The sequence below is a fragment of the Hevea brasiliensis genome, chromosome 15, assembly GCF_030052815.1.
Source record: "Hevea brasiliensis isolate MT/VB/25A 57/8 chromosome 15, ASM3005281v1, whole genome shotgun sequence".
In the NCBI taxonomy this organism is placed as follows: Eukaryota; Viridiplantae; Streptophyta; class Magnoliopsida; order Malpighiales; family Euphorbiaceae; genus Hevea; species Hevea brasiliensis.
In genome coordinates this window covers 49630875-49655825 of record NC_079507.1, presented here as the reverse complement: position 1 = coordinate 49655825, position 24951 = coordinate 49630875, and the positions used below count along the sequence as shown (strand labels likewise).

The 24951-nt window shown below is 34.1% G+C and overlaps 1 long non-coding RNA gene and 7 other non-coding genes across 8 annotated transcripts; all 8 read left to right on the top strand.

The window, feature by feature from the left end:
- Window positions 1-19516: 19516 nt before the first annotated feature.
- On the top strand, window positions 19517-21943 carry LOC110669389 (uncharacterized). Its single transcript, XR_002497674.2, has 2 exons — window positions 19517-21236; window positions 21574-21943. It is a non-coding gene; the product is annotated as an uncharacterized LOC110669389 (long non-coding RNA).
- LOC131174347 (small nucleolar RNA U61) lies at window positions 19735-19824 on the top strand. The gene has a single exon (XR_009144595.1). It is a non-coding gene; the product is annotated as a small nucleolar RNA U61 (small nucleolar RNA).
- On the top strand, window positions 19904-19989 carry LOC131174352 (small nucleolar RNA snoR14). The gene has a single exon (XR_009144600.1). It is a non-coding gene; the product is annotated as a small nucleolar RNA snoR14 (small nucleolar RNA).
- Window positions 20173-20266, top strand: LOC131174345 (small nucleolar RNA Z101). The gene has a single exon (XR_009144593.1). It is a non-coding gene; the product is annotated as a small nucleolar RNA Z101 (small nucleolar RNA).
- On the top strand, window positions 20513-20605 carry LOC131174330 (small nucleolar RNA Z103). The gene has a single exon (XR_009144578.1). It is a non-coding gene; the product is annotated as a small nucleolar RNA Z103 (small nucleolar RNA).
- On the top strand, window positions 20800-20884 carry LOC131174354 (small nucleolar RNA snoR14). The gene has a single exon (XR_009144602.1). It is a non-coding gene; the product is annotated as a small nucleolar RNA snoR14 (small nucleolar RNA).
- On the top strand, window positions 21064-21158 carry LOC131174346 (small nucleolar RNA Z101). Its single transcript, XR_009144594.1, has one exon. It is a non-coding gene; the product is annotated as a small nucleolar RNA Z101 (small nucleolar RNA).
- LOC131174332 (small nucleolar RNA Z103) lies at window positions 21410-21502 on the top strand. Its single transcript, XR_009144580.1, has one exon. It is a non-coding gene; the product is annotated as a small nucleolar RNA Z103 (small nucleolar RNA).
- Window positions 21944-24951: the final 3008 nt, after the last annotated feature.

Genomic DNA, 24951 nt, shown 5'->3' with positions numbered 1-24951 from the left:
ACAACCCCCAAGTCTCCCATGCAAGCTTTAAACCTGTAAAGATAGCCCAAGCTTTTACACTCATGACAAGACCTTTACCAATATTAAAAAGCACCATTCATATTCAATTTGCACGGGTCATTTATTCCTTTTCTTCGAGGGATTAACCATCACCCTCTCCATAGCTATGTCCACCAATTTAGCAAAAGAAATAATCATTGCACTAACCCTTCCGCACATCCTCCACCATGAAACTGCCTTATTCCTCCTTTTCCAAATCATCCAGCATATAACCCCAAAAACAACAAGCCAATCCACTCCATTTTAATGAGTATTAAGGGATTTAAGATTCTGCATAATCCACTTCTCCACTACACCTCTACCATCCCTCCAACTTGGGGTGTGCTTGGTAGAAAGTTAAAAAATCAAGAGTTAAATATTATATTGTATGTTTTAATCTCTAATGAGGATAATTTTTAACCTAGTCCTCCAAGGTTAATATTTAACCTCCCAAAAAGGTATAAATATTAATGAAGTGAAAAGTTAATCTATTCTCTTTTAAGTATCCAAACAACCTTAATGAAGATTAAAATTAATCTCATACCAAATGCCCTCTTAAGCTAAATCAATAAGCCTTAACTTTTCCCAAACATGAAAGGTAAAACCATAGTCCTTGTTAATAATAAAAAAACTATAATTTGTTGAGGACCTAACTTCCAACTAAACTTCCACCTCCTCTAATTAGATGACTCAATATTATTCTCAAATAACTTAAAGGCACTGCCAAAAAAAAATTTACCATTTCAAGACCCATTCCAGTGCATCTTATCCTTCTAATGAGTGGATGAAGGTGGCATTTGTTGCTACAATTAGCATTAGTGTCTCCTTAGGCAAAAATTCAGCAAAAAAATTCCACCCCTAGTCCCTAGAATTACTCACATAATCATTAATGCTAAGATTAAGACATGCCCTAGGAACCTCCTTGACCCATCCCTTTGAAAGCCAACAATTCACCCAAAACTTAAATTTGAGTCCCATCTCCAATATACTACCAAACCCTAAGCAACATGACATCCAAGCAGCCAACAATTCCTCACCAAACAGTAAAATAACTAAGGCGAGATACATCTTTGGGAATGTCATTTATTTTTATCTAATATTTGACATAAAGAACCTGAACCCAAAGGGCATTAGCATTAGTAAGGACCCTAAACCCTAGCTTCATAAATAAGCTTTGTTTAACAAGCCCGTATACCTGAACTAAGGCCCTAAGCACACTTCAATCTCTGAATATTGTACCATAAAACTAACGCCAACTTTCTCTGCCCATCCTTCAACCCCCAAATGAGTTGGTGACACAAATTGCTCACATCTTTGCACATTGAGACTAGCAATAAAGTTGTTTTCATGGAATGCATAAGGATCGCAGTCAACACATAATGAGCCAATATTAAATCATTTTCATACAAATTAGGTTGTGCACGGTTCTTGATTTCTGAACCATACCAAATTGATAAGAATCGTATTGAATCAAAGTTATTTTGATACTTTAGTTTGATTTCAATTCTTCGCTAAGAACTGAGCTGGAACCAAACCGAAACTAACCCAAAACTGTACTGAACTGAAACCAAATTAAGAATTAAATTTATACATATATTTTTTTATGATTTTTTAAGACGTATTATATACTTTCAATATAATTATATATTTATATATGTATATAGGGGTGGCCACGGTTCAGGAACTGTCAGTTACGGTTCCTAAAGCACCAGTTCAGGTTCGATGAAATTATGAACCTGAACCAAACCGTCATGGGACGGTTTAGAAGACGGTTCTTGAACCGCCGGTTCCGGTTCGAGCCCCGGTTTAAAACGGTTTAAAGGACGGTTCAAAAAATGACAGTTCAAGAAGGTTTGGAGGACGGTTTAGAAGCGGTTTAGGGGAGGTATAAGAGGACTTAAAGGAAAAAATTAGAGGCAAGTTTTATTGATTTAAAATTTAAGTTATATTTGTAAAAATATTTTAATTTTTCTTAGAAATCTTTCAATCAAAATAAAATAAGAAAAAAAAAAGAATAAAAATAACTTATTTTTAAGAAAAAATTAATGAGCAAAGACTTGAACTTATTCAAAAACTAGAGATGAAATTAATTTTTTTTTAAAAAAATTAGAAAAATGTGCATGAACTTAATTTTGCCTATGTATCCCTTTAGGATTCAGAGGAATCATAATTTTCTGACATAAGTTAAGAGAAGAGAGATTGAACTGGTTTGGTCATGTGAAGTAGAGATATAGGAAAGTTCCAGTTAGACAAGTAGAGCACATTGGGTTAGAGGATATAAAGAAAAGAATAGGTAGACCTAAACTGACTTGGAGGAGAATAGTACAACATGACTTATAAGCATTACACATTTTCGAGGATTTTACCCAAAATCGTTTAGAGTGTAGAAAGAGAATCCGTATAACCGACCCCAATAAGTTTTTAAGATAAAAGATTAGTTGAGTTGAGATGAATTGAGTATTACTTGCCATTTTTTAAAAAATTATATGATAATTGATAATTAAAAAAATATAAAAAAAATCAAAATAGAAGGTATTGAAAATTTTATTAAAAATATAAAATAATAATAGAGTAATTAAAATAGCATTAAAAATTTCAGTGAGCATATAAAATAATAAAATAGGGAAATTGTGAAAGTACTGATAATTAAAAGGAATATAGAAATAATTATTTATAAAATTTGAGAGAAATTGAAAGAATATTAAGAACTAAAGAGAGTGTATAGAATAATTGTGTAGAGAATTAATGATCTATATATATATATATAAATGAATTAGGAATGGAGTGAGGTATTTATTGAATTTTTTTGTATTTAAATCGCCAGTTTGGTCCGGTTCAAAATCTCCGGTTCAGAACGGCCGGTTCACGATTTCTAAAAAATATGAACTTGAACCAAACCGTAGAAGGATAGTTTCAGTCCGGTTCGAAGTCGGTTTCAGTTTTGACTGATTTCGGTCCGGTTTTGATTGAACCGGTTCCGATTCAAAACTGGATGGTAACCACCCCAAAATGTATATATAGTTATGAATTAAATACAATCTAATATTATATTTTATTTTTCTATATTTTCTTCATAATTTTAGTTATAAATACATTAAACTACCTTATAATTCTTAATTATAAATGTATTATTATACTATATATATGTTAATTCATAATTATATTTGTATTTTATAGTTAAATATTATATAATTAATAAATAGTTAAAATATATATTATATGATATACTTATATTATTATATTATATATTATACTTAATCATAAATTATATAAGCATCTTATAGTTAAAGATTATATAATTTTAAAACATTTAAAAAATATATTATATGATATATTATGTATTAATAACCCAATTCAAAACTTAAATGATAATTAAATATAAATTTTAAAAAAAATAATTACAGAAAAATATTTTAAAAATTAAGAATTGAACTGGAATTGTAGTGGAGTTGAATAACTAAGAACCATATTGAACTAGAATTGAAATAATGAAGAATCAAACTGAAACCGTGCCCAAATTTTAGTTAGATCCTAATTCCTAAACATACCCTGAACCAAACTAGAATTGTACGCCCTTAATATAAATCACACATTAAATTAAATTTGTTTTTATAGTTTTTGAAAGTATAAACTTATTTTAACAAACAAAAGGCAAATTAAGACCAACATTACTTTTTTTTTACAAAAATACTATTAAAATCTAAATTAAATATTAAAATTTATATCATAATATTTTAAAGCATCAAATTCAACTAATAGTAATCTCAAAACTCACTGGAGTGATCTCAACCATTAACATACTTTAAAGCTTCTTGCGTAAATTCGTTGTGATGGTTACTAGGGATGATAATGGGTAGAATGTCTGTGAAAATCACTCTATTTAAACTCAAACTCGATTAATGTTTTCAAAATTCAAATCCGTCTCAAACTTGATTAAAATTTATTTTTATTTAGCCGAACAAATTCCAAACTCAATTATTATTATCCGGTAAATACCCAAACCCATTTAATTTTATATATTTAAATTAATAATATGCATAAAAAATAATTTTATTAATAATTTATATTTTAAAATTTTAATAATTCCATAAAATATTTCAATTTTATAAATATTATTATAAAAAATATATATTTTATGTTTAATTAAATATTCACATAAACAATTTTGGATAACGAATACCCAACACGTAAAATCTGAACCTATCACTGGTATTAGATTTCAAACTCGAACCTATCATAAATCAAATTATATACTATTCAAATTCGTCCTGTTAAGATTCGATCGGATCATGTATCCGCAAAAATTTAATTTGCTAATAGACCCGTTGTCATTCCTAATGGTTGCTAATAGATAATTGTTGTGAATATTTTGAATTTTTTTTTTCTAACATTTGATATTAATACAGTTTTTTTCTCTCCTGTTGTCTTGCCAATTATGAGAGAATATTCTTTTTATTATTGAAGTGCTAACATGGTAACTACCAAAATGTTAAGTATAATGATAAGATTTACCATTTTTTTTAAGGAAAAACTTAAATTCAATTTTTGAAAAAGATATTTTTAGAAGGAGGAGTAACACAAACTCTAAAAAAATTAATTTTTTATGAATTATAAAACAATAAGAGGATAAAAAAAAATTGCTAATATGACATTTCCACTTTAACTGTTGTCCGAAACTTTTAATGGAATTTGGTTAGAAAAGTTTTATGTAGTATCAAATTGGAGTTAGACATTTTTTTTTATTATTATTTTTAAATCTTACCTTACGTACATGTGTTGAAAAAAAAATATATACTTTAATAAAATTAATTATTTAGTCTTTGTAACTCCGCCTAAGTAGTTTGCGCTTAGCCGGTCCCAAGCCCGGATAAAGGAGGAGGGTTGCGGTAGGTGACAACCAGCGTAAAAATTTCGTCACACCCTATGATATGGATTTAAATGATATAAACGTTGGGGCGTCCTGTAGTGTTAAATATGCAAGGGTGTAGGGCGTTCACCGAAAGCGACGCGCCATGCCGGCGCCCGGGTGTGGTGTTAAGTGAGCAAGGGTTCCCACATCATGGACGGGTGTGGGTAAAGAAGTTAGTCCATAAGACAGATAATAGAACAAATAGTGGAACAGAACACAAGATAGACATAGAAAATAATAGAAGATATCATAGAAGGAGACCAATTAGGAAGGAGCAGGATAGGAGGAGGATCAGGGTTGGTACTTGGAATGTTGGATCACTTACAGGAAAATTAATGGAGCTTGTGGATACCTTGGAAAGGAGAAGGGTGAATATTGCTTGCATTCAGGAGACTAAATGGGTAGGAGAGAAAAGTAAGGAAGTGGGTAATTCAGGGTACAAATTGTGGTTTACCGGAAAGGAGAGAAACAAGAACGAAGTTGGTATAATCATAGACAGGACATTGAAAGACGCAGTAATGTGAAAAGAGTAGGAGATAGAATTATACTAGTAAAGCTAGTACTAGAAGGAGAAACAATAAGTATAGTTAGTGCTTATGCCCCACAAATAGGACTAGGCAGTGAGAGTAAACAAAGGTTTTGGGAAGATATGGATGATTTAATGCAAAGCATACCGAATGAAGAGAATGTTTTCATTGGTGGAGATTTGAATGGACATGTAGGAAGTGATAGGCAAGGTTATGAGAATGTTCATGGAGGTTTTGGTTTTGGCAATGAAATGAGGAGGAAAAAGCATCATGGATTTTGCTATGGCATACGACCTAATACTAGCAAATACCTACTTTATAAAAAGAGAGTCACATTTAGTGACTTTCAAAAGTGGGCAACATAGAAGCCAAATCGACTTCCTCTTAACCAGAAGACAAATAGAGCTCTATGCAAGGATTGCAAGGTCATTCCAGAGAAGCTTTAACAAGTCAACATAGGTTGGTGGTCTTGGATGTCAAGTTTAGGAACAATTCAAGTAAGGTCAGAAGAAATAGTGTAGCTCGAACAAAGTGGTGGGAGTTCAAAGGAGTAAAGCAAGTGAAGTTCAAAAATGAGCTTCTTGAGTCCAAGTATGGAAGCTAGATATGGAGGCCAATGATATGTGGATACAGATGGCATCAAAGATTAGAGAAGTAGCTAGAAAAGTACTTGGGAGTCTAAAGGACATGGACCACCCTCAAAAGAGAGATGGTGGTGGAATGAGGAAGTACAAAAGGCGGTGAAAAGAAAAAGGGAATGGTATAAGAAATTACCTAAATGTGATAATAATGAGGCATATGAACAGTACAAGATAGCAAAGAAAGAGGCAAAAAAGGCAGTTAGCCAAGCAAGAGCACAGGCATTTGAAAAGTTATATGAGAAACTTGGAACTAAAGAAGGGGAGAAAGATATTTATAGATTAGCAAGGAGTAGAGAAAGGAAATGTCAAGATCTCAATCAAGTTAGGTGCATTAAGGATAAAGAAGGAAAAGTGTTGGTGAAAGATGAGGACATTAAAGAAAGATGGAGAAATTATTTTAATGATCTCTTTAATAATAGTCAAAATGGAAATAGCGTGAATATAGATTATAGAACAATAGAAAAGAATGTAAATTATACTAGAAGGATTAGATCTTTAGAAGTAAAGGAAGCACTTAAGAGAATGAAAGTAGGTAAAGCCTGTGGACCCGATGAAATACCAATTGAAGTGTGGAAGTATTTGGGAGATATGGGAGTGGCATGGTTAACTAAATTATTTAATAAGATTCTAAACTCAAAGAAAATGCCTGATGAATGGAGGAAGAGTATTTTAGTACCTATTTTTAAAAATAAGGTGGACATACTGAGTTGCTCAAACTATAGGGGAATTAAACTCATGAGCCATACTATGAAGTTGTGGGAGAGAGTTGTGGAGCATCGACTACGTCATGATACTTCTATCTCTCTCAATCAATTTGGTTTCATGCCTGGTCGTTCAACTATGGAAGCGATCTTTCTCATTAGAAGCTTGATGGAGAAATATAGAGATGGGAAGAAAGATCTACACATGGTTTTTATTGATTTGGAGAAGGCTTATGATAGTGTTCCAAGAGAGGTCTTATGGAATGCGTTAGAACAAAAGAGGGTATCTATTAGGTATATACAAGTATTGAAAGATATGTATGAAGGAGCAACTACTATTGTGCGCAGTGGGAGGGGACACAAGAGATTTTCCGATCTCAATTGGATTACACCAAGGATCACCATAAGCCCTTACCTTTTTACATTAGTTTTAGATGAACTGAAACATATACAAGAGAGTATTCCTTGGTGCATGATGTTTGCGGATGATATTGTTCTGATAGATGAGATACGAGAAGGAGTCAATAGGAAGCTAGAACTTTGGAGAAGTACTCTAGAGTCAAAGGGTTTTAAGTTAAGTAGAACGAAGATGAATACATGCATTGCAAGTTCGGTGAAGGCCAAAGCGGTGATAGGGAAGGAGTTAGTTTGAATGGAGTGGCACGTCCCAACGTAATCACTTTAAATATCTAGGCTCAGTCCTTCAAGTAGATGGGGGATGTGAGGAGGATGTTAGTCATAGGATTAATGCCAGATGGTTGAAGTGGAGACGTGCCACGGGAGTTTTATGTGATCGTAAGATTCCTAATAAATTAAAAGGAAAATTTTACCGCATGACCATACGACCGGCTATGCTATATGGTAGTGAGTGTTGGGCCTCGAAAGAGTCCTACGCATCTAAGATAAGAGTTGCAGAGATGAGAATGTTAAGGTGGATGAGTGGCCATACTAGACTAGATAAAGTCCGTAATGAAAGTATTAGAGAAAAGGTAGGAGTGGTGCTAATTGAAGATAAGTTGAGAGAAGGGAGATTGAGGTGGTTTGGTCATGTGAAGCGTAGACATACGGAGGCTCCAGTTAGACAAGTAGAGCACATTAGGCTAGAGGATAGAAAGAAAAAAAGGGGTAGACCTAAATTGACTTGGAGGAGAGTAGTACAGCATGACTTAGAAGCATTACACATTTCTGAGGATTTAACCCAAAATCGTTCAGAGTGGAAAAAGCGAATCCATATAGCCGACCCCAAATTTTTGGGATAAAGGCTTAGTTGAGTTGAGTTGAGTAGTAGTCTTTGTAACACTCCCGTTTGCATAGCCTGGTAGATTTCACTGTTCTGGTAACCGGTGTCAGTCCGGACAATTAAGGGGATTAGAACCACACTTAAGACAAATAGAGAAGCTATAAACACAAATAATTAGTAATGTTTAATTAGTTAACTATAAATAAGAAAAACATAACATAAGAGGTTAAACGAGCCGAGAGTCACAGCGATGGGTGACCTGCTCGGGAACGACTGCGAAGTCGTTTTAAACTCAAATTTCGAACCGTAAAAAGTGACGCCGCGGTCCTTAGGACCCTTATGAACATAGTGGAAAAGAGAAAATCATGAAAAAGAACTGTTAAGCCAGTCAAATAATTAGGTCAGGGAGCCGAAAGAAATATGAAATTATTTGCAAACCGGGATGAACCGGCGAAGGTCAATTTGGTCAATTGACCCAGGAGTGACTCGACCTAATCACAAATAAAATCGGAGAAAAGAAAATTTCGGAATCGAGAATTAAATTAAAGAACTAATAAAAAAAATAAAAAAATAAAAAAAAAAAGAAAAAGAAGATGGGAAAAGTTAAAGGTGATGACATCATGAATGATGTCATAAACAAATTAATTAAATTATTTCTTTAAAATGGATTTTTGGTCTTCAAAAAGGGATAAGGATAAAAAGAAAACAAAAGAAAAAAAAATAGAATTTTCTTCTTCTTCCTTCCATCTTGCTGCCCACCTTCTCCGTCTCATCTCTATGGAAGTCCACTATTAAAGCTTGCTTCAAGCTTTTAAACATCCATTTGATCTTACCTTACCCCAAATTCACCCATAAAAACTTGTTTTAGTCACTTGAAAAGGAGATTGATCATCAAAGAAAGAAGGAAAGAGGAGAGAAACTAGAGAATTTAAATTCAAGTGAGGTAAGCACATCAATTTGTAAGTTTGAAATTTAGTAGTTGTGTTTATAGCTTGAATTACTTGTAATATGTTTAAAATGAAAAGAAATTAATTGTGGGAGGATTAAAGCAAAATTCATCCAGCTAGGGTTTTGATGTGTGTGCATGAATTTGATGGACTTAAAGGTGTGTATGAGTTTGATAGAGTTAAAGAAGCATGTATATAGGCATTGAATTGGTTAAATGCATGAAATTGATGAGTTAGGGTTTTGAATGCTAGGGTTTGGAACCAACTTTTGGAGAAATGCATAAATGATGACTTTGGTCTATTGTGAGATGAAAAATGGTCAATAATGACCAAAAGAGGTGTGTGGGAATTGTTGGAATGAAAACCAAATTCGTAGGTCCAATGGTCATGCTGCTGGCAGCATGACCAAACCCACTTTGAAGGACCAAAACTCAAATTTTACAAGTCCAATTGATATGCCACAAATTGGGATGAAAATAGACATAAAATAGCACAATTTTCATTAAGGAACCATGCCCAAAAACTGACCAAAACTTAGTGAAACAATTGACCAAAGTGAAATGAGAGCAGGCTGCCACTGCACTAAACTGTAACTGTTCATTTGGTCATAACTCGAGCTAGGAAGGTCAAATTGACCTGAAATTTTACCAGCAATTAGATAAGGTATAGATCTAAAACTGTTATGAAGAACACCACCCCAAATTATGCCATTAACACATTCAAATTATTGAGCAAAGTTGAGTTACCAAACCTGCAACTCTGCAGAATTTCTATTGAGCAGTAATGTTTGAAGGGTTATAACTCCCTCTACAAAACTCCGATTTAGGCGATTCTTGAACCGATGGAAAACTAAGACATAGTAGAACATTTCATATGAAGAAATTTAGACCAAATTATGAACTTAACTTAATCAAATTACTAACCAAATTTGGATCAAAATCTGCCAGAACCCAAAATCTCAAAGCATGAGCGATTGCAAATGTGATAATTTTATTTTGGCCATAACTTGAGCTACAAAACTCTGATTGAGGTGATCCAAAAATGAGAATACACTTAAGACAATAAGGAACATTTTCTATGAAGGAAGTTTTGTCAAATTCCAACAGTAGATTGACCAATGGAATAGTGCAACTTAGAACTCCAAAACCGAAAATTGGCAATTTTGCCAAAATGACCTAAGCTTTGAAAAAACGACCAAAACCAATAAGTTTAATGACCAAAATGTGGTATGTGGGTGAAGTTGGAGTTCCCATACCTATTAAGCCTTAGAAAGTCAACTATTTGACTTGAATAGTGCAGTGAATAGTAACTCGAAACACAAAATTTTAAGAACATCGAAATTAGCACGTTAGAACTAGGTATAAGTGAAGTTAAATTTATTTTTGGATTTATGTTAAATTATGGTACTGAAACACTATAAAATTGTGTGTTTCAGTGGAAAAGAATACCGGGACAGAACCCGAGGAGTCGAGTTAAGGCCAAAAGGCGACTCATTTGAGGTTTGTGCACAACATCTTCATGCTTTAAAATTCATTGATAAAGTGAACGAAATATGTATTTTACTTGTGATTTGAAATTGAAAGTTGATAAATGTGTTGAGAAATTTTTTGAGATTGAGTTTGAAATTGAATCAGTTGTTGAGAAAATTTTTAGAAGTGCTTTTACAGGTATTTGAAGAACTGTTTTCTCAAAATACAGAGGGAACTCTGTCAAAATTTTTATAAAATTTGAGGAAAAATAAAATGGGCTAAAATTTCCAACTAGCTTTCAACTTAATTACATGTTTAAAATACTTATTAGAAATGCTCACCACTTATCAAAAATAAGAAAATTGTTTTAAAATCCCTTGTAGGGTACTTAATGAGTTATCGGTAGGTGAAGTTCGGTAGTTCATTAGATATTCTACGGGATCATGTTATGCCTTACAGAGGGGTAAGGTGTGACATGTTTTAGTGGTATCAGAGCAAATTTTTGAAGTATGTTTTAACTTGTGAATTTGTGTTTTTCTTTGTTAAGTACAACTGCTCAATGTCTATAATTGTTACATACAGTGCATTACATTATGAATATGAACTAACGGAGGGAAATATCCATGTGTTACTTATTCAGGAGATACCCTAACTTCAGCCTGAAATGGAAGAAGGGGATCGCTCAGTTGAGCAGTCTGTGGAAGCTGAGGCACAAGAGGAAGCCCCAGCTTTACCGAATGTTAGTGGGTCAGCAGCACCAGCCCCACAAATGCCGCAGTTCCATGCACAGTTTGCACAGCAGATGGCTGCGATGTTTCAACAAATGGCTGGGGGTATGCCTGCTCAAGCTCCACCCCAACCACCTGTGGCACAACCATTGCCTCCAGCCAGACATTATGACAAGTTATTGAAGTATGGGGCTGCAGAATTTAAGGGTATAGTGGACCCTTTAGAGGCAGAGCAATGGCTTGAAAGAATGGACAGAGTATTTAAGAAGCTACATTGCCAAGATGAACTGAAGTTTGAGTACTCTGTGTCGCTACTGCAAGGGGATGCGTATGATTGGTGGAAGACCATCCCCCACAGCTTGGTTGAACCACCAGTGTTGACCTAGGATGACTTCATCAGAGAATTCAGACAGAAATACATCCCAGATGCATATGTTGACCAGAAATTGCAAGAATTTTTGAGTCTGAAACAAGGGAACCGATCGGTGGCAGAGTATGAGAGGGAGTTCTCCTGCCTGAGTCACTATGCGGGGAGTCTCCTTACTACCAGCAAGGCAAGATGCAAGAGATTTGAGACGGGTTTGAAGCCCAGCATAAGGATGCAAGTTGTGGGATTCCGACACAACAACTTTTCAGAGCTCATGTCTCAAGCACTTGAGTTGGAAAGAATAGAATCAGAAGCAACCCTAGTGAAAGAAAAATCAGAGAAAGCTGAGAAATCAGAGAAAAACAAGGGGGAAAAGTTAGTAGAGCCGAGTTCTGGTGGGACTTCTGGGAAAAAGAAGAAATTTAGTGGACCCAGCAGGGGTCGAGGTGGAAGATTTGGTAGGGGCAGATTTTCCAGACAGAGACCCCTAGGTCCAGTCGTGATTGAGCAGGGGTTCACATTCTGCCCGCCCCTGTGAGACTTGTGGCAAGATTCCTGGGGGGGAGTGCTACTGGGCCACTGGAGCCTGCTTTAACTGCGGAGGCAAGGGCCATATAGCTAAAGACTGTACTAGTGCTCCGAGATATAGTCCAGCTCCTACTACTGCCGAGGGATCTATTCAAAGTCCTGCTCTCAGAGGTTCACAGTCAGTTGGCAGAGGAAGAGGTAGAGGTAGAGGCACTACTTGATGATCGAGAAGGCACGATTGGTCGATCGGGACAAGGAAGTGCTTCAGCCAGAATTTATACAATGAGACAGCGAGAAGAGGCTGAGACTTCTGACGTGGTAGCTGGTATATTCTCTATCTCTGATCAAGAAGTATTTGTATTGTTTGATTCGGGTTCAACTCATTCATATGTTAGTGCTAGTATAGTTAGTTCACTTGCTGTTCCATGTGTACAAATGGATTTTGAAGTGCTAGTAACTAGTCCGTTAGGACAAGAGGTCCGGGTCAACAGAATTTATAGAGACTGTCCTTTGGTGATCCAAGGACATGTTTTCCCGTCAGACTTGATTGAAATGCCCTTTAGAGAGTATGATATCATCTTGGGCATGGATTGGTTAGCCAGGCATCATGCTATGATTGGTATCAGAAGACAGTCACTTTTGGTCTCCCTTTGTACGGTGATGTGGTAATACATGGGGAGAGGCATTTACTGCCATCAAACATCATTTCAGCTGCATTAGCAAGAAGGATGATCAGAAAGGGGTGTGAAGCGTACTTGGCACATGTAATAGACACCCAAGTGGGGAGTCCAACACTGAAAGACATCCCTACTGTATGTGACTTTCCGGATGTATTTCCTGATGAATTGCCAGGATTACCTCCAGAAAGAGAGGTGCAGTTTGAGATTGATGTTATGCCTGGTGTGGACCCAATCTCCATAACGCCATATAGAATGGCACCTGCAGAATTGAAAGAGTTGAAAGTGCAGTTGCAAGAACTGCTTGACAAGGGCTTTATCCGCCCTAGTGTGTCACCTTGGGGAGCACCAGTATTGTTTGTAAAGAAGAAGGATGGCACTCTCCGGTTATGCATTGATTATCGGCAGTTGAATAAGGTGACAATAAAGAATAGATATCCATTGCCCCGCATTGATGATTTGTTTGATCAGTTGAGGTGCGGTATGTTCTCCAAAATTGACCTGAGATCAGGTTATTATCAGCTGAAAGTACAAGAGCAGAGTATTCCTAAAACTACCTTCAGAACCCGATATGGCCATTATGAATTCCTAGTCATGGCATTCGGGTTAACTAATGCTCTGGCTGCTTTTATGGATCTGATGAACACTATCTTTAGACTATACCTCGACCAGTTTGTTGTGGTATTTATAGATGATATATTGGTCTATTCGAAGAATGCAGAAGAGCATGATAGACATCTGCGGATTGTACTGCAGACTTTGAGAGAGAAACAGCTATATGCCAAATTGTCGAAATGTGAATTTTGGCTGAAGGAGATATCCTTTTTGGGGCACATAGTATCAGCAGAGGGTATTAAGGTAGATCCAAGTAAGATTGAAGCTGTCCTTAATTGGAGGCCACCCAGAAATGTCACAAAAATTCGTAGTTTTCTGGGTTTAGCTGGATACTACCGTAGATTTATGAAGGGATTCTCCATGTTGGCATCTCCATTGACTAAGCTGCTTAGAAAAGATGTAAAATTTCAGTGGACGGACAAATGCCAGCAGAGTTTTGATGAATTGAAGAGATGTTTAACTGAAGCTCCAGTCTTGACTTTACCTACTCCGGGTAAAGAATACACAGTATATAGTGATGCTTCTCACAATGGGTTAGGCTGTGTATTGATGCAAGATCGAAATGTCATTGCCTATGCATCACGCCAGCTAAAACCACATGAGAGGAACTATCCAACACATGATTTGGAGCTTGCAGCTATTGTGTTTGCTCTTAAGATCTGGAGACACTATTTGTATGGGGAAAAGTGTTACATCTATACAGATCATAAGAGTTTGAAGTATTTGGGCACCCAGAAAGAGTTGAATTTGAGACAGAGGAGATGGTTAGAGTTAATAAAAGACTATGATTGTCTAATAGACTATCAGCCAGGGAAAGCTAATGTTGTGGCTGATGCCTTAAGTCGCAAGACTATGGCAAGTCTACGAGTTACTCCTTTGTCTTTGGTACATGAGTTAAGATCATTGCATGCCAGCTTAGAGATTAATGATGATGGGCAGACAGCAATTGCATGGCATGTACAGCCAGTGTTGATTGATCAGATTAGAATGGCTGCTCAGAATGATTAGAAGTATCAGAAGCTGTTGGAAGAAGTCAGGCAGAGCAAGAAACCCGAATTCTCAATCAGAGATGATGGTCTACTGCTACACCAGGGCAGAATATGTGTTCCTAATGATGTTGAATTGAGGAAGATCATTTTGAAGGAAGCACATGAGTCTTCTTTTGCCATGCACCCTGGTGGTACAAAAATGTATAGAGGGCTAAAGGAGCATTACTGGTAGATGGGTATGAAACGAGATGTGGCAGAGTTTGTATCCAAATGCCTAACTTGTCAACAAGTAAAGGCAGAACATCAAGTACCCACTGGGTTGTTACATCCACTACCAGTGCCCGAATGGAAATGGGAAAGAATAACGATGGATTTTGTGATGGGACTTCCGAGGACACAGAAGAGTCATGATGCAGTATGGGTCATTGTCGACAGACTAACTAAGTCTGCTCATTTTCTGCCAGTTCGGATGGATTATAGTTTGGAAAGATTGGCCAAGGTATACATCGATGAGATTGTGAGACTGCATGGAGTGCCAGTATCCATCGTGTCAGACAGAGATCCTAGGTTCACTTCTAGATTTTGGGGTAGTCTTCAGAGAGCCCTAGGAACTAGATTGAACTTCAAGATCGCATTCCACCCACGACGGATGGCGATGCGAGAGGGTAATTCAGATCTTGGAGGACATGCTACGGGCTTGTGTGATTGAGTTTGAGGGCAGTTGGGATACACACTTGCCTTTGATTGAGTTTGCTTACAACAACAGCTACCAATCAAGCATTGGAATGTCTCCATATGAAGCTTTGTATGGCAGAAAATGTAGAACCCCGTTGTGTTGGGATGACGTGGGTGAAAGAAAGATGATTGGACCCGAAATCGTTCAACAAACTGAAGAGAAAATCAGGGTGATTAGAGGTCGACTTAAGACTGCATCAGACCGTCAGAAGTCCTACATTGATTTGAAAAGAAGGGATATTCAGTATGCAGTGGGTGAGAAAGTTTTCCTCAAGGTTTCTCCTTGGAAGAGAATTATGAGATTCGGTAGAAAGGGGAAACTGAGTCCTTGTTTCATTGGGCCATATGAGGTTCTAGAAAGAGTGGGTCCTTTGGCATATCGGTTGGCACTACCTCCAGAGTTAGAAAAGATACATAATGTCTTCCATGTGTCTATGTTGAGGAGGTACCGATCAGACCCATCTCATGTATTACCAGTAGAGGAAATTGAAGTGAATCCAGACCTCACATATGAAGAAGAACCCATAGAGATTCTGGCTTATGAGGTGAAGCAGCTACGGAATAAGCAGATACCATTGGTAAAAGTGTTGTGGAACCATCATTCGGGCCAAGAAGCTACTTGGGAACGAGAGGAAGACATGAGGAGACAACACCCATAGCTGTTCAGAGATTAGTACCAGGTAAAATTTCGAGACGAAATTTATTTTAAGGGGGGGAGAATTGTAACACCCCCGTTTGCATAGCCTGGTAGATTTCACTGTTCCGGTGACCGGTGTCGGTCCGGACAATTAAGGGGATTAGAACCACACTTAAGACAACTAGAGAAGCTATAAACACAAATAATTAGTAATGTTTAATTAGTTAACTATAAATAAGAAAAACAAAACATAAGAGGTTAAACGAGCCGAGAGCCACAGCGATGGGTGACCTGCTCGGGAACGACTGCGAAGTCATTTTAAACTCAAATTTCGAACCGTAAAAAGTGACGCCGCGGTCCTTAGGACCCTTATGAACATAGTGGAAAAGAGAAAATCACGAAAAAGAACTGTTAAGCCAGTCAAATAATTAGGTCAGAGAGCCGGAAGAAATATGGAATTATTTACAAACCGGGATGAACCGGCGAGGGGCAATTTGGTCAATTGACCCCGAGAGCTGACTCCTGACCTAACTGTCAAATAAAATCGGAGAAAAGAAAATTTCGGAATCGAGAATTAAATTAAAGAACTAATAGAAAAAAATAAAAAATAAAAAAAAAAGAAAAAGAAGATGGGAAAAGTTAAAGGTGATGGCATCATGAATGATGTCATAAACAAATTAATTAAATTATTTCTTTAAAATGGATTTTTGGTCTTCAAAAAGGGATAAGGATAAAAAGAAAACAAAAGAAAAAAAAAATAGAATTTTCTTCTTCTTCCTTCCATCTTGCCGCCCACCTTCTCCGTCTCATCTCTATGGAAGTCCACTATTAAAGCTTGCTTCAAGCTTTTAAACATCCATTTGATCTTACCTTACCCCAAATTCACCCATAAAAACTTGTTTTAGTCACTTGACAAGGAGATTGATCATCAAAGAAAGAAGGAAACAGGAGAGAAACTAGAGAATTTAAATTCAAGTGAGGTAAGCACATCAATTTGTAAGTTTGAAATTTAGTAGTTGTGTTTATAGCTTGAATTACTTGTAATATGTTTAAAATGAAAAGAAATTAATTGTGGGAGGATTAAAGCAAAATTCATCCAGCTAGGGTTTTGATGTGTGTGCATGAATTTGATAGACTTAAAGGTGTGTATGAGTTTGATAGAGTTAAAGAAGCATGTATATAGGCATTGAATTGGTTAAATGCATGAAATTGATGAGTTAGGGTTTTGAATGCTAGGGTTTGGAACCAACTTTTGGAGAAATGCATAAATGATGACTTTGGTCTATTGTGAGATGAAAAATGGTCAATAATAACCAAAAGAGGTGTGTGGGAATTGTTGGAATGAAAACCAAATTCGTAGGTCCAATGGTCATGCTGCTGGCAGCATGACCAAACCCACTTTGAAGGACCAAAACTCAAATTTTACAAGTCTAATTGATATGCCACAAATTGGGGATGAAAATAGACATAAAATAGCACAATTTTCATTAAGGAACCATGCCCAAAAACTGACCAAAACTTAGTGAAACAATTGACCAAAGTGAAATGAGAGCAGGCTGCCACTGCACCAAACTGTAACTGTTCATTTGGTCATAACTCGAGCTAGGAAGGTCAAATTGACCTGAAATTTTACCAGCAATTAGATAAGGTATAGATCTAAAACTGTTATGAAGAACACCACCCCAAATTATGCCATTAACCCATTCAAATTATTGAGCAAAGTTGAGTTACCAAACCTGCAACTCTGCAGAATTTCTATTGAGCAGTAATGTTTGAAGGGTTATAACTCCCTCTACAAAACTCCGATTTAGGCGATTCTTGAACCGATGGAAACCTAAGACATAGTAGAATATTTCATATGAAGAAATTTAGACCAAATTATGAACTTAACTTAATCAAATTACTGACCAAATTTGGATCAAAATCTGTCAGAACCCAAAATCTCAGCATGAACAGTGCACATGAACAGTAATTTTATTTTGGCCATAACTTGAGCTACAAAACTCTAATTGAGGTGATCCAAAAATGAGAATACACTTAAGACAATAAGAAACATTTTCTATGAAGGAAGTTTTGTCAAATTCCAACAGTAGATTGACCAATGGAATAGTGCAACTTAGAACTCCAAAACCGAAAATTGGCAATTTTGCCAAAATGACCTAAGCTTTGAAAAAACGACCAAAACCAACAAGTTTAATGACCAAAATGTGGTATGTGGGTGAAGTTGGAGTTCCCATACCTATTAAGCCATAGAAAGTCAGCTATTTGACTTGAATAGTGCAGTGAATAGTAACCCGAAACACAAAATTTCAAGAACATCGAAATTAGCACGTTAGAACTAGGTATAAGTGAAGTAAAATTTATTTTTGGATTTATGTTAAATTATGGTACTGAAACACTATAAAATTGTGTGTTTCAGTGGAAAAGAATACCGGGACAGAACCCGAGGAGTCGAGTTAAGGCCAAAAGGCGACTCATTTGAGGTTTGTGCACAATATCTTCATGCTTTAAAATTCATTGACAAAGTGAACGAAATATGTATTTTACTTGTGATTTGAAATTGAAAGTTGATAAATGTGTTGAGAAATTGTTTGAGATTGAGTTTGAAATTGAAGCAGTTATTGAGAAAATTTTTAGAAGTGCTTTTTACAGGTATTTGAAGAACTGTTTTCTCAAAATACAGAGGGAACTCTGTCAAAATTTTTATAAAATTTGCGAAAAAATAAAATGGGCTAAAATTTCCAACTAGCTTTCAACTTAATTACATGTTTAAAATACTTATTAGAAATGCTCGCCACTTATCAAAAATAAGAAAATTGTTTTAAAATCCCTTGTAAGGTACTTAATGAGTTATCGGTAGGTGAAGTTCGGTAGTTCATTAGGTATTCTACGGGATCATGTTATGCCTTACGGAGGTGTAAGGTGTGACAGTCTTTGTGCTTTATTTTTGTTAAATTATTTAATTTATTTATTAAATTTTTTATTATTTATATTATTTAAATTATTATTTACTCATTTTATTTTAAAAAACTAATTATTTGATTTTTATATTTTAAAAAATACTACTATTTAATTTATTTATTCTAATGAAACTAATTAGTTAGTCTATATATTTTGAAAAATATTATATTTTAAAAAATATATTTTTAGATAAAAATAAAAATTTTATTATGTGGAGACTAAATTAGAATTTATTTGTATTTTTAAATATTTTTAATTTCTTAAATATCGTTTTTGTATTTTATTTATTGAAAAATAATTTTTTTCGATTATTTAGAAATTTAAAAAAATTAATTAATTTTTTTTATAGACAATTTATATCATTTTTATTAACAGATAAAAAAATAAATAGAGAATGATGAAGAGAAAGGTGTGAATATAGAGAAAAAAAATATATTGAGAGAGAAATAAGAGAGGATAAGAGATAAATAAGGGGAAGAAAATTAGAATAGTTTAGATATAAAAAATAATTGTGAGATTAAATAATTAATAAAGTCAAATTTAGAGGCTAATTAATATGTTTTTTAAAATATAAAAATTAATTAATTAATTTTATTAAAATAAAAAAATTAAATAGTAATCTAATTAATATTAACTAATGAAAAAATTGATGAATAAATTAAATAATTTAATAAAAATAAAACACATAAACTATTATAATTTTTAAAATAAAAAAAAATTAAATAATAATTTTATTAGAATATAAGGCTAAATAATAATGTATTTGGAAAAATTTACAGTCACGTGCTATCACGTGAGAAAGCGCAATTAGGGTTTTGCGTGAACTGTGTTTGGTCTTCTATAAATTGCCTCATTCTCCTTCGTTAGCATCCATCACCGACGTCTCTGGCTTCTGAATCTGGCTGTTCAGCTCTCTTCAGATAATGTTTTGAAATTTTATAGCAAATTATTTAATGTGAGTTCTGATTCAGTATGAAATTTCATTGCAAAGTTAATCGTCCTTTGCAGGATCTGTAGATTAGTTATGCCGTGATGAAATCTTTTTGTGTTCCAGAGATGAGTCTTTTGAGCTCGTCTTTGATGGTAACACAACCCTCTAAGAAGTTCTGAGCTGAAGCTTAACTTTTCTTCAGTTTTACTGTATGTTTTTCTTTTATTTATTAATTTATGGTTGATTTTCTGAGGATCAAAAAGCGAGTTGACGATAGAAATTCATTTGTCTGTCAATCCACTGACTATTTGTGTGATGTTATCATGAATCCCGACAGGTTCTGATCGCTTCCTAATCCTCAAGCTCACTGCTTTTATTTATTTTTTATTTTTCTGCTTTGGATGGATTTCTATTTCGTTTTCGGCAATTTGATTTTTGATGGGTCTTTTTTTTTTGGGAGTTCAAATCGGGAATTTTATAATTGTGGCTACTAATCTTTGTTTATCGAGTTAAAAGGAAGGGTTTTGTGTAATTGGGCAGGTGATGAATCTCATATTTTTAATGGGTAATTTGCGTCTGAAACATTTCATTGATGCTTTATAACCTTGGAGACCTGATGCCCTTGCAGCTCATTTATCTGCTTCCATAACAGGCCAGATACTTCAGTACCAATGTGATGTGTTTTCTTTAGCAGTTCAAACTTATCTTAGTAATTGCATTCTTGCTTGTGTTATAGTTGGGTTAATTGATACTTCGGTAAATTGCATAAAACTTCTTCAAAGTAATTGCATTCGTGCTTGTATCAAATTATTGCATTTGTGTGTGTGTGTGTGTGTGTGTGTGTGTGTGTGTGTGTGTGTCTTTTGAAGAGATGGAATTGATGAATATTTCCCCAAATGATCGACGCTGAACAAACTGAGCGATCTTTCTCTCTATTGAGAACCAAGCCAGAATTCTGATCCATCCTTTGACATGAATGACATACTTATGTTTGACGTTTTGTTTTGCAAATATTGTTATGATTCTGTCAATTTTCAGGCTTCTTTGTTTTAGAGGTGGTGATTAGTGAGGATCCTTATAGCTGAAAGGATTATTTTGCTTCAGTTTTATAATGTCTTTTTCTTTTATTTGTTACGGGGGATTTTCGAGGGTAAAATAGGGAGGTGATGATAGAAATTCATTAGTCTGTAAATCCACTGACTAAACAATTGTTTGATGTTACCAAGTATCCTGACAGGTTCTCAAGATCAGAGCTTTTTTAATCCTCAAGCTCGCCACTATTTTTTTTGGGGAAGTGGATTTCTATTTCTTTTTGGCAAGTTGATTTGAGATGGGTATTTATTTTTTGGGAGTTCAAAATGGGAATTTTATAGTTTTTGCCTGCCAATCTTTGTTTATTGAGTTAAGGAAGGATTTTGTGTAATTGGGCAGGTGATGAAATCTTGTATTGTTAATGGGTAATTTGCGTCTGAATTATTTCATTGATGCTATGCAACCTTTGAGACCTGATGCCTGTATTCATCTGCTTCTATAACATACCAGATCCTTCAGTACCATTGTGATGTGTTTTCTTTACCAGCTCAAACCTATCATAGGTAGTACTGTATTTATTGCTGGCTTCTTTATTGTTTTGCAATCTTTACCAGTTCAGTCATTGCATATAATTTCTGCAAAAGTTTGCTTGCGCTGCCAAATTAGTGCATTCTTGCTTGTGATAAGATTGTGCGTCAGTGCGTGTGTGATGTTTGGATGTTTGGTTATTGAAGAGATGGAGTTGATGAATATTTCCCCAAATGATCGAAGCTGAACAAACTGAGCGATCTTTCTCTCTATTGAGAACCAAGCCAGAATTCTGATCCATCTTTTGACATGAATTTTACACTGTTCAATGTTTCGATTAGCAAATATTATTATGATTTTGTCAATTTTCAGGTTTGAATGGTTTGGAGGTGGTGATTGGTGAAGGATTGTTAGAGCTGAAAGTAAAGGATTTTTTCTCTGCAATTAGGTGCTGGAATGATCATTCTGATATGTTTTTTAAATGGTCAATTTCGTCCAGGGCTGGCACTGGAACTTCTCACATTGTTTGCATGTTTCTACATTTGTACTCCTTCAGAAATCAAAATGTCTTGAGAAAGATTTGTTTAGCTTACCCTCTAATTTGGATACAGCGAAGGAAAAAGAAGAGCTGGCGAAGTGAAATTAAATTTACATTTTGGAGAGAAATATAGAGGAAAAAAAGGGCATTTCCTTTTCAATGTATATAACGAAAAAATTATATCATTTCCCTTTTTTATGCGTATATCATTTCAGTGTCTAATAAAACTGACTAAAATAGCATGGTTTGAAGGATTAAATTAGATTTGCATACCTACTTTGGATAACTAAGGGCCCACGAGCCCAATAACAAATAAATCCTAGCATCTCTACTAGATATGAAAAGACACCTGCTAACCTATTAATAGGGTTTTTAGTTATTTTTTAGATATTAAATAGATAAATTTAAATATTTGATAAATTTAAAAAAATAAAATTAATTATTAATAAATAATTAATTAATATTTATTGGTTATAATTTGTATCAGCTTTAAAAATAATTAAAATTATTTCTTTAACTGATTTAATTTTATTTTTTTAAGATTATATTAATATTTTTTTATGTAATTTAAAAATTAATATTATTAATTTTTATTTTAATTTATAATCTTTAACTTTGTATTATAATTTTGTTAAAATATTTTTTAATTAATAATATAAAATATAAAATACTTATTATGAAATAATACATTTTTTACATTTAAAAATTTAAAATTAACTATAAATTTTTTTTATCAATAATAATAATTATTTTATAACTAAATTTTAAAAGTTATTTAATTATTTTTTTAAAAAATTAATTATTTTTTTATTTTAATAATAAAATAAATAATATAATAAATTTATAATTTAATATTTATTTTAATAATAAAATAAATTATATGATATATGTTTTTATTATTCAATTTATACATCAACAATAATAATTAAATATAATTTTACTAAATACTTAATATAAATACTTAACAATTGTGTCTAAATATTAAACTAAACAAACCCTAAGCAAGAAAAGAAACGCTAGCAGCTCTATCTCTTCTGGTGATTGGAAGAAGATAGCGGTTGTGGTCACACCACCACCAAAGCACAATCATTTGGAATGTGAATGCAATGGGTTTTCTTAAATGAGCAAAGAAAACCAAGAAAAGCAATAAGAAAACTCGATCTAAAAATAGCAAAGATGGCCTGGGTTCTTTCCAATGCAAAGCAAATAGTGATATACGAACGGCATAGCTATGTGACAATCTCAATCTCTTGTAGCCATTTGGGTCCAGACAATTTCACTGCCACTTGGGTCGAGCAATCAAAGTAGACTAGTAGAGTAGGAACATAAAAGGAGAGCTCCTTCTCGTAGAGTTAACCTAGTAACCAGACTTAAGAAACAAGCAGCAACTACAAGCGCTAAAAAGCTTACCCACAGCACCCACAGCAAATTAAAATCGTCCTTCTCTATTAAGCTCAGTTTGCATGCAAAAGAAGCACATACAAAAAATCTATCTATAGTATAGTCTTGGAGAGAGGGAGAGAGAGAGTTAGTTTTTGGGCAAAAGGGACATCTTAACAAGAAAAATGGATTAAGACCACAGAAAAAGAAGCGGGAGAGTTTTTTCCCTACGGTGGTACTCAACCACTCTTAAACTTCAGTAAGGTCTACCATCATTTTACTGTCCAATTCAAGGTTATTGAATGTCCACTCTTTTTTCACTGTGTTTGGATTGAATATTGTATTGTATGATTTTCATTGTCAATCTACTTGGAAAGATGGTATATTATGGTTAAATAATATTTTCTTATTTGATTAGACTGTATGATATAATATAATAAATATAAAAATTATTAAAATACTCTTATGTTGTTTTAAATATATAAAGAGTTGTTTTAAACTTTACTTGCATTGTTTGAAAAATAATGAATTGTCAAAGAGTTCAGTGTTGATTACCAATTGATAAAATAGGTGAAATATTCTGGATATGTAAAATGAAATTACTCATTAATAAACAAGAAAATAGATTCTAGAATCAAGTAATAAAAGAATAAGAAAATCAAAACCAACAATCAAACGGAAACAAAAAAAGGATAATTACCAAGAAAAATTCACTTGTGATGAGTTTGGACTATACTCACACCCACACTCGTGATGAGTTTGGACTATATCCATACCCAAAATTGATGGCTAGAACAAGAGTAAAGAGGGATATTGGAGCGTAATTACAGATTAACTAAAGCTTGAGAAATGACTGTAGAGAGCCTGTGATGTGAGAGACGATGGAGAATTGGTGTATACAAGAGGTTAAAGATTTTTTGTTGAAGAAAGAGACTAAAAATGAGGGATAAGAAACGTTTATAAATACTATATAATTGGAATTTCATAAATTGTGTAACTATAAAATTGGAATGCAATAATTTTAAATCATTTAAAATCACTGATTTGGTGATTTAAAAATATATGGTAAAATTATAGTTAAGGAACCATATCTTTATAATCCAAGATAGGAACAATCTTTACAAACAAGTAGCATTAACATACCATACATTATGAAACCATGAGAAACCATCGTCCAACATGGAGTGAACCTAACTTACTTTTTCTTTTATCTATTGGATTGGTGGATGTTCAAACTCTTTAACATAGTTTATTTAACATTGTTGCTACCTATGGTTGAAGAGGAGAAGCTAGGGAGAAATGGAGATCTCAAAGGTTGTGTTTGGAGAAGTCATGAAAAATTGAGGAAGATCATAGATATTGTGATCGAGATTATGATTGTGAGGAATTGAATTGGATTCTCATACAATTATATAACTTCTGGCCTAAGTTTTATTATTATTTTACAATAAATTCTTTTTTAAATTAATTAATTTTTCAATATTTTCAAACATGAAAATTGCGCAAGAAAAAGGTTGAATTGAATTTTTGCAAATTTCTAGGTTCCTAACAGGTTGTAAGCGTTTGAGATTCAGACTGTTAAATGTTTGAGATAGAGATGAATAGAGTACTCTTAGTTGTTCAATATCATTCTTTTGAATGACTGCATATATATTTCATTATGATCACCATTATCATCCCCAGAAGTTGCAGTGGTGCCTTGATGCAGAACCAAAGCAATTAAGATCAAATGAAACCATTTCATAAATAACGTTAGCAAAGAAGAAGATAGTTCGTACCGACGTTAATTCTCTCCTTTATAGGTCTAAGAACATCATCAATTTGAGAAAGTC